The sequence below is a fragment of the Serinus canaria genome, chromosome 1, assembly GCF_022539315.1.
Source record: "Serinus canaria isolate serCan28SL12 chromosome 1, serCan2020, whole genome shotgun sequence".
Lineage (NCBI taxonomy): Eukaryota > Metazoa > Chordata > Aves > Passeriformes > Fringillidae > Serinus > Serinus canaria.
Window position 1 is genome coordinate 85,421,742 of NC_066313.1, and position 7,788 is coordinate 85,429,529.

Here is a 7,788-nt window from a genome sequence, read left to right on the forward strand (position 1 = left end):
ATATCTTTATGAGATTTGAAATAGATTTGAAACCTGCTTTTAATATCATAAGACTAATCTTGAGTTTTACAAAACATTGAACAATGTCAAGAAAAGCTAGTCCCAAGAAGAATTAACCATAAATACAGTATATTTAGTAGGGAATTCAGTTATTCTGTAATGTAAAACAGGAGAATTTTCCATGGAAAACAAAGTGACTGATCTCATGCCCAGCTCATTGTGAACTCTGATAGATGTATTAAATTCAGGAGCTGGAGTGATCAGCTTGCATTGAACCTTTCTCAGGAAATATGGGATAGTGCTTTCAAAGAAGCTCCAGGGAGTCTTGATTAGGAAACTGAAGTTTTTTACTCCTATTTTCTGACGTCCTGCCCATTTGTACGTCATCATCCTCCCCCTCCCCTCCCCCCTGCAATTATGAGAAAACCTTTTCAGGGTTTAAATCTTTGCCCTGAACTTTAAATAACAAGTTGCTAGTCAAAGCAATATGTACAGCATATTCCTGTATGTTCTGGGACTAGCGTTAAGCATCTTGGTTCTTTGGCATGTACAGCACATAATCCAGCACAAGAGCATCCTTTCAGCCTTCCCTGAGAAGCAGGCTCTAGGGAGGGAAGTGTAAAGCTTCCCTTGAAGCACCTCAGCCTTTGAGGCACTGCTGTGCTGCTCCATGCACAGAACAGTCCTGCACGAGCCTGGTACTGAGAGGACCCTGACGAGCCTTGTGAGCTCCTGCAGGACCCACAGGTGGGACAGCTTAGAATGCAGTCCCCAAGACTACATGTCTATGGATGCGTCTATGTAGCAGTGCATGTGGACAACTAGCTTGGAAAAGTTAGCTCAAGTACTGTACTCTGATGGTGTGCAAGACAAAGAGGGCCAAAGAGAGGAGGAACAATAACCTGGATTATGCTCTCTGCCTTCCCCACAGAAACAAGGCCCAGTGTACCCGTGCTCTGGTCCTACCAGTACTGTAGCTCCAAAAGCCTGTTATGTTTTTGAAGTTGCACAATACACCATTAGTTTGTGGGTTTCCCTGGTGTTAGTTGTGCCTGGAGAAATGAGACTGGTAGGATGGGCATATCCTACAGAACAGAACAGGGTATGTGTAAGTTGTAGCTCTTTAGCTGGATTGATATACTAATATAGAAAAGCTGTGCGCAGTTTCATCTTTCCCCGGAGGGTTTTTCTGGCTACTCTCTGTATCTACAGAGAATACAATCCATGGGAGGCACTTGCTTCTACTGTCTATCAGAAAATAAAAGTCCCAGCCTGATTAAAAAAAAAAGCAAACTCTATCACCTTAGTTTTTCTAGCTCTAATGAACACCAAGGAGTACCTTATTGTCCAAATGATCTTGAATAAATCCTGAATAAATATGTCACAAGGCAGTGACATACACACTTGAAGACAGGATGGTGATGGTTCTATTGTGTAAGACCCTCTTATAAGTCTAACCTGTGATTCACACAGTGAATATTTCAATAACCTTTCTGCAATAAGAAGCATTACTTGTAATTCAGATGTATGGGAATATTAAGTAATTATATTCCAATTATGAATTGCTGTAAAAAAGCATGTCTGACATTTTTGCTCTGCAGAAAGGAACCCAAACAAATTCTATGCATATTTCAATGGCATTGAAATACTCTTCGGATTGCTCTTGGTAATCTGTGTCCATATCCCTGCTTCTCCAGTGAAACGAGCACATCCATTGAAGACTCTGCATGAATCAGCTATGGACTCTTTAATTTAACTGAGAGCTTTTGCAGTCAGAGTAAGAAAAAATTAATGAACTAGATAGCCCAAAGTAGAAGCCCCACTTAGAAGCTAAGGCCCTACATTTTGCTATCTGAAACTCCTTGCTCAGCCATTTGCTTGGGTTATTTGGTCAGATCCTTATTCCAGCACAAACAAACTGCCTGTTCAGTTGCAGCCTGGATGCCTACATGCAGGAATACCGGTAGATGCAAGAATTGTTTAAAAACTTGTCAATAACAGAAAAAGATAGGGCTTCAGGAGAGCAATAAAGCATTTGGCCTACACCAGCTTTTCAGTGCACTTGGATCCTGCCGGTGAAGAAAGCCAAAGGTGTGGCTTTTAAGTTTGGAAAGAACTCTTGTACTGTATCAGCGTCTGAACTACTCCAGTGTTAAGACAAATGGTTGGCAAAACCAAACTCTCCCCTCGAGAGACTGGGATGCCCGCCAATTTCCTCCTCTGTGAAAGGGAGAATCTGCGTCGTGTTTGTTGAGATTTGTGTTTGTTGTTTACCTACGAGGGAACATGGGTGACATTCACGTCCCCCCTGCGCAACCTGCTGCAGATGGGACGCACACCCCCTCGGCTGGGAGGCGCTTCCTCTCCTTTGGGCTCTCATAACTGCGGCCTGGGGAAAGACGGCGGCCGGATTTTTGTCGTGGGGATGCGTGGCCGCGGGAGTGCTGCTGTGTGCGCCGTGGGGCCGGCCGGGCCGGGGCGAGCCCTGGGTGGCCAGCGGAGACGCGGGGTCCCGGCAGCGGTGCGGAGAGGAGCGGGAGCGGTCCCGGCAGCGGAGCGGGAGCGGTTCCGGCAGCGGTGCGGGAGCGGTCCCGGCAGCGGTGCGGGAGCAGTCCCGGCAGAGGAGCGGGAGCGGTCCCGGCAGCGGGGGCTGCAAGGCGTCCGGCGGCCACAGGGGGGCTTCATCTCCCCTCGAAAGGAGCTCTGCCGGGAGCCGCTTCCCGGGAAAGCGGCTTGTTAGCGCTAATGAGAGCCCGGCTGCTCTGCTCCCGCGGCTCAGCGTTTGCTGCTAGCTCACGGGTTAGCCATTTAAAGGTATCTCGGCCTCCCTGTTTATTTTGAGGGTCTCACGTCTGTCAGCCTTCACCGAGTAGCGGCTAATACGCTTAAGCACGTTTTACCCTTCGCGAGAGCCTTAATAACAGCCGAGGCCATTAGTGGGTCAGGACGGCCCCAAATGCTGGGCTAAATGCTTTTTCCAGCCTGCTAGGCTCCTGTGGCTGTGGTGCTGCTCTACTTTTTGTGGTAAATGGGTGCTTCAATAATTTCTTGCTTAAATAATTATCCATGAGAGTAATGCATATTAACAACTATAATATATTGGCCTTTTTTTTTAACACTTATATTCATTCATAAGATCTCAAAGTGCTTTATAAAGGAGGTCAGTGCAATTAACCCTATTGAGCCACTGCTGCGAAGAAATTCCAGATATGCCCATAAATTGGTGCTGTCACTTGGCATCAGCCGGACAAATGGTCCTGTTTCTAGCACCTTTAATCCAATCTGGAATCAAAACCAAAACAGCAGAAACCCTCCATATTAGATAAGGTTTTTAGTCACAGAAGCTGCCATTGCCTGGAAGGGAGGAAGGAAATAGCCTGGAAGAATTTGGAAACTGCCCTGCTGTGCTTAAAGTGGTTGGGGATCACTGAAGAACTGAAATAAGGAGAAGCAGCAGTTGGCAAAAACTGGAAGAGATAGCAGTGAGGAGAGTGAAGTTTCTTAAGTAACATGTAGCTTAGAGAGCTGTCACAGTTTTTGAGAGAGACTCCTGCCCTTCCTTGGAGGAGAATGTTCCCAGTGATCTGAAAGAGTGAGGGGGCTAAAGCCCTAAAAGGAAGCCTCCAATTTTAGAAATGTCTCTCCTCACCATAATCCCTCCACTTTTATAACATTTTCTACGTATGACATTATACGAACTGCGTAACTGACAAATCCTTCATTTGCATTAGATTTAAGTGGCTTCCCTCCCATCACTCCTCATGGTTAAAAATACTTTACAGAAATTACTATCCTGCCTAGGAAAATGTGTGATGACTCTGGTGTCTGTCGTTTATTTCTTAAACATTTTGGCACTTTTCCTCCTGAGTTGTCTTTTCCCTTCAGCATCGAGAGGGGAAAAGGAAAGTGCAGGGTTAGGGCAAGATTTTTCCATTTCCCTGGTTATTGCATGCATGCATTGCAGCCCACATGCCAGGCATGACGGAATCTAAATGCTGGGCAGGAACAGTGAAATCCTCAGGAGGAAAGGAGAATAGAAAGCGCAGAGAAGCCACAGTTTGGGCTGCCATCACAATGACCATATCGAATCAGACCAAAGGTACTGGCCCAAGCTCTTTTCTTCCTACACTGCCCAATATTTACAGAAAGACTGTCAGCAAACAGCAAGTGGAGCATGACCTTTCCCTTCATATGACCTTTCAGTTCCTGCAAAGAAGAAAAATTCAACCCTGCTTTCAGGAAACTCCTTGCTGCATGGGCTAAATTTGGCCCTCTGCATGCAAGCAGCCCTCTCGTGTTCTTCACTCCTTTCTCCTGCAGGCCTACAGATGATGCTCCAGTGTCTTGTCTCAGGGGCTGCTCATGTGGGGTGTTTCTGAGCATTAATCATGCTGCAGGCATCCGTTTTGCCTCTGACAAGAGCCTGGCTCAATCTGTAAGGAAAGGAGGGGAATCAATCTGCCTGATTGCCGTAGACCCTTCATTTTGCACTGCTCAGCCCCTTGCCAAGCAGAGCAGCAGGGGAGTCTCCGCTCAGTTGCTCCCAGCAGGTGTCACTATGGAATGGGAAAATGCAATTCCAGGGCTGGGAACGAAGTCTGGCAACAGGTGAAGCATCCTCTGACACTGCCGCCGCGGTAGCACGCCACTGTGTCCCGGAAACTTTCGTAATTAGATCTGAAGCAGACGCGCTGCCACCCTCTGCCTTCCCTCCCTTTTTCCCCCTTCGTGGCAGCAACCATAATAGCAGGTTGGGGGAGATTTTTATTTTTTTAAGGCATTGCTTAGCAATGAATGCAGAGACACCATCTTCATGGATCACTACTCTGTGTAGTAACGCAGCACAATAATGTGTAAAGTTTTCAGAACTGTTGGTAATTACTGATAAGCCCAGTTCAGCTTTCAGTTACATACAAAGCTGGGTAAACAATGGGAGGAAAAAATTAATTAGAGCCCATGTTTGCTAAAGCTAGCTAGTGATTCCATCTGATCACGTTCCTGCTCTTTTTATTCCCTTTGCACAAACATTTGGGTGGTCAGGTTTTTCTAGCACCTAGGTGCGCAGGGGCTGGGGGGCTTTAGTCTGTGCAAATGAAATGTCTCTGTCTAAGGGCATGGCCCCTTCTGGCAAGTGCTTGCCCATGCTCTGCCCTTGTGTTTGCAGCTGGAAAAGTGTTTGGAGGCCTGGGAAGGTAGAAGTCGAATGGTCAGCTCTTCCAAGCAATAGTGGGAATCTCTACATCAGCAAAAGCTGATGTGGGAAGAGAGAAGAGAGGAAAAGAATGAGTGGGAGACAGTGGGAAGGACACTAATCTGGAGATATTTTGCATGTGTCTTGACCCCAGAGAACCAGAGAACCTTTGTACAGTATTGCCTTCTGTGACAGCAAACACAGACTATGTGAAGAGGCAGAGGGGAATTCACCATCTCACAGAAAGTTCCTCTCAGGCATGCTCTGAAAACAGTGGTGATGTAAACATTGGGCGTGGCTTGGATTGACTCACTGGAAAAACTGAGGTAGACCCAGTTCTTAAGAGTTTTATCCCAGCAGGAAGGCTCAATAGGTGCTATGCAGCAGCTCAAACACTGCATGGGCCCTTTGTCCCTCCCTGGCTCCTCACAGGGCCTCAGACAGCTCTGGGTGTTTAGGGGGACTGAGGGTGTCAGAAGATACTGCAGGGCTCTAAAATCCATGTTGTCCTTTACGATCAGTTGAACCCCCTCACTACGGTAGGTCTGACTTACTAGCATCAAAGCAAGACCAGTCTTGAGAAGGTAATCAGAGCAGATAACCTCCAAATGTCCCTTCCAGCTAAAATAACTTCATAATTTTATTAATGTGGGGTCATATTTACTTATCCATATCCTTGAACAGTGCCCTTATTTTTCCTGCACACCATTTACCATTTTTTTTGCAGAAGAAATGCCTGTTCTTCTGCTCTGCCATTCTCAGAGATCAGGAATGTGATCAGGATGAATGTGACAACTGATTATAAATATTGTGTTCATCTTTCCCTCTTCTGCATCCTCAGAGAACCTAGGATACTTCTGCCAGGGAGGACCATGTTTGGCCAAGGATAAACAGAGAAAGGACTTGAGTGTCCTCAGCACCATCTCCTCACATCTCCATTCCCTGAAGTGCTCCCTCAGAGTCAGGGCATCAGTGGTTTCTTCAGATTCATCTCCAATGTGAAGCAACCAGGTCAGGCAGGTGTGGGTATGGCTTGATGTTTTGCTGTCAATGAACAGTTTGGTGAGACCTGACATCTGCTTAGACTCATAGTGTGTTTCTCCTCTTCTGAATAAATGCTTGGCAGATGGATCCATAAAATCCTACACCTAAGTGCACCCCTTTTATTGCTGTTCATGCCCTGGTATGCAAAGCTGTGTTTTATGGGGTGTTGGGAAAGGCTCAGATCAAAGCTAATGGGATTTACCCATGATACCTTCAACAAGAAGAGGAATTCAAAAGATAGGAAATAATCTATGAAGACAATCAGACTACACATATCTTTTCCTGTTGGGACACAACAAAAAAAGTGTTCTGGGCAGAGGCCTAATATCAGTCTCTTCCTTTCCCACTAGCACATTGGACAACAAGGACCCCTTCTAACTTAGCCTGCAGGGTCTCCCCTTGGCCTCCAGCCACAAATATCTGCCCTGGCAGTATGCTTCTGAAACAAAATCACAGTGTGTGAATGTACATAAATTCTCCCCTCTCCCTATCTGAGATACTTTCAGGAAAGAAACTATCCCTATGTTCTAATTTTTGTTTAATCTGAGTACAGTTGCTGGATGTAAGCCATTTAATTAAACTGCAAACTTCTTTTGTAGAGCGCTCAGATGTTGAAGAATTCGATGTCAAGCATTACACAAGTCTGTGTCATTTGTACTCATCTTTTAAAATTCCACTGGCGTAAAAGAGTAGCAAAGCCCACCACCAAACTCCAAAACAAGGCCCCAGATCTGTTTGCTCTTGCACTTTGGCTGTCCCTGGGGTCTTCATGGAATTTACAAAACCGGGAGCAGAGCCTGATGCAGGGTGTCAGCTGGCAAATGTGGGTGGTACTTGGTTGTCAGATAAAGATTCATTTAGAAATGCAGCCGAGGAGATGGAAGCTTCCTTCTGTACACAGCACAGCCCCTGCAAATCAGGTGTCACATTTGCTCTCGTGTAGCGAGCAAGTGCTTGGCAAGTTGTTCCTGGTGCGTAGGTTACAGAGGTGGTGCTGCTCTAGCAGGGATAATTGTCTGTGCTGGGTGTCCAGCAGCAGACCCCAGACGCTCTGCTGGCTGTGCGGGGGAGCCTGGGCCATCAGCCAGCCGGGCTGCGTGCACTTGCTCGTGCTCAATTAGCAGGTTCAGGCTGTGTGTGCAATCCTCGCTGACTGCTGTGCCAAGGCACCAGTTGCCCTCAGCAGCTAATCATATAGAGCTGCAAAGCACAGTTAATTAAGTAGGTGCAGTTTATTCCATGGTATGTTCCCTACATGGGAAATGGTGTGTGGTTTTCTGCTAGCAATTTAAGTGGCTGCTCCCAGAGCTGTCCCTTGGGGTCCTGATGTCAGGTTCCTTCTCTCTGCTCTGTTCCAGGCTGTGGCCTGCACCCAGGGTTCAGGAGGTCATGACTACCACCAAAAATGTAAAGTCTTCTTTTGAACTAAACTCTTGGGGAGGCTGGACTTTGATTGGTTTTTCTTTGGCCATCTTTGACATCTTTTGCCTTCTCAGCTAGGATCCCATAGGTCTAAATAGTAGTTCTCCACCTTTAGAAAACAGGCTAGCATC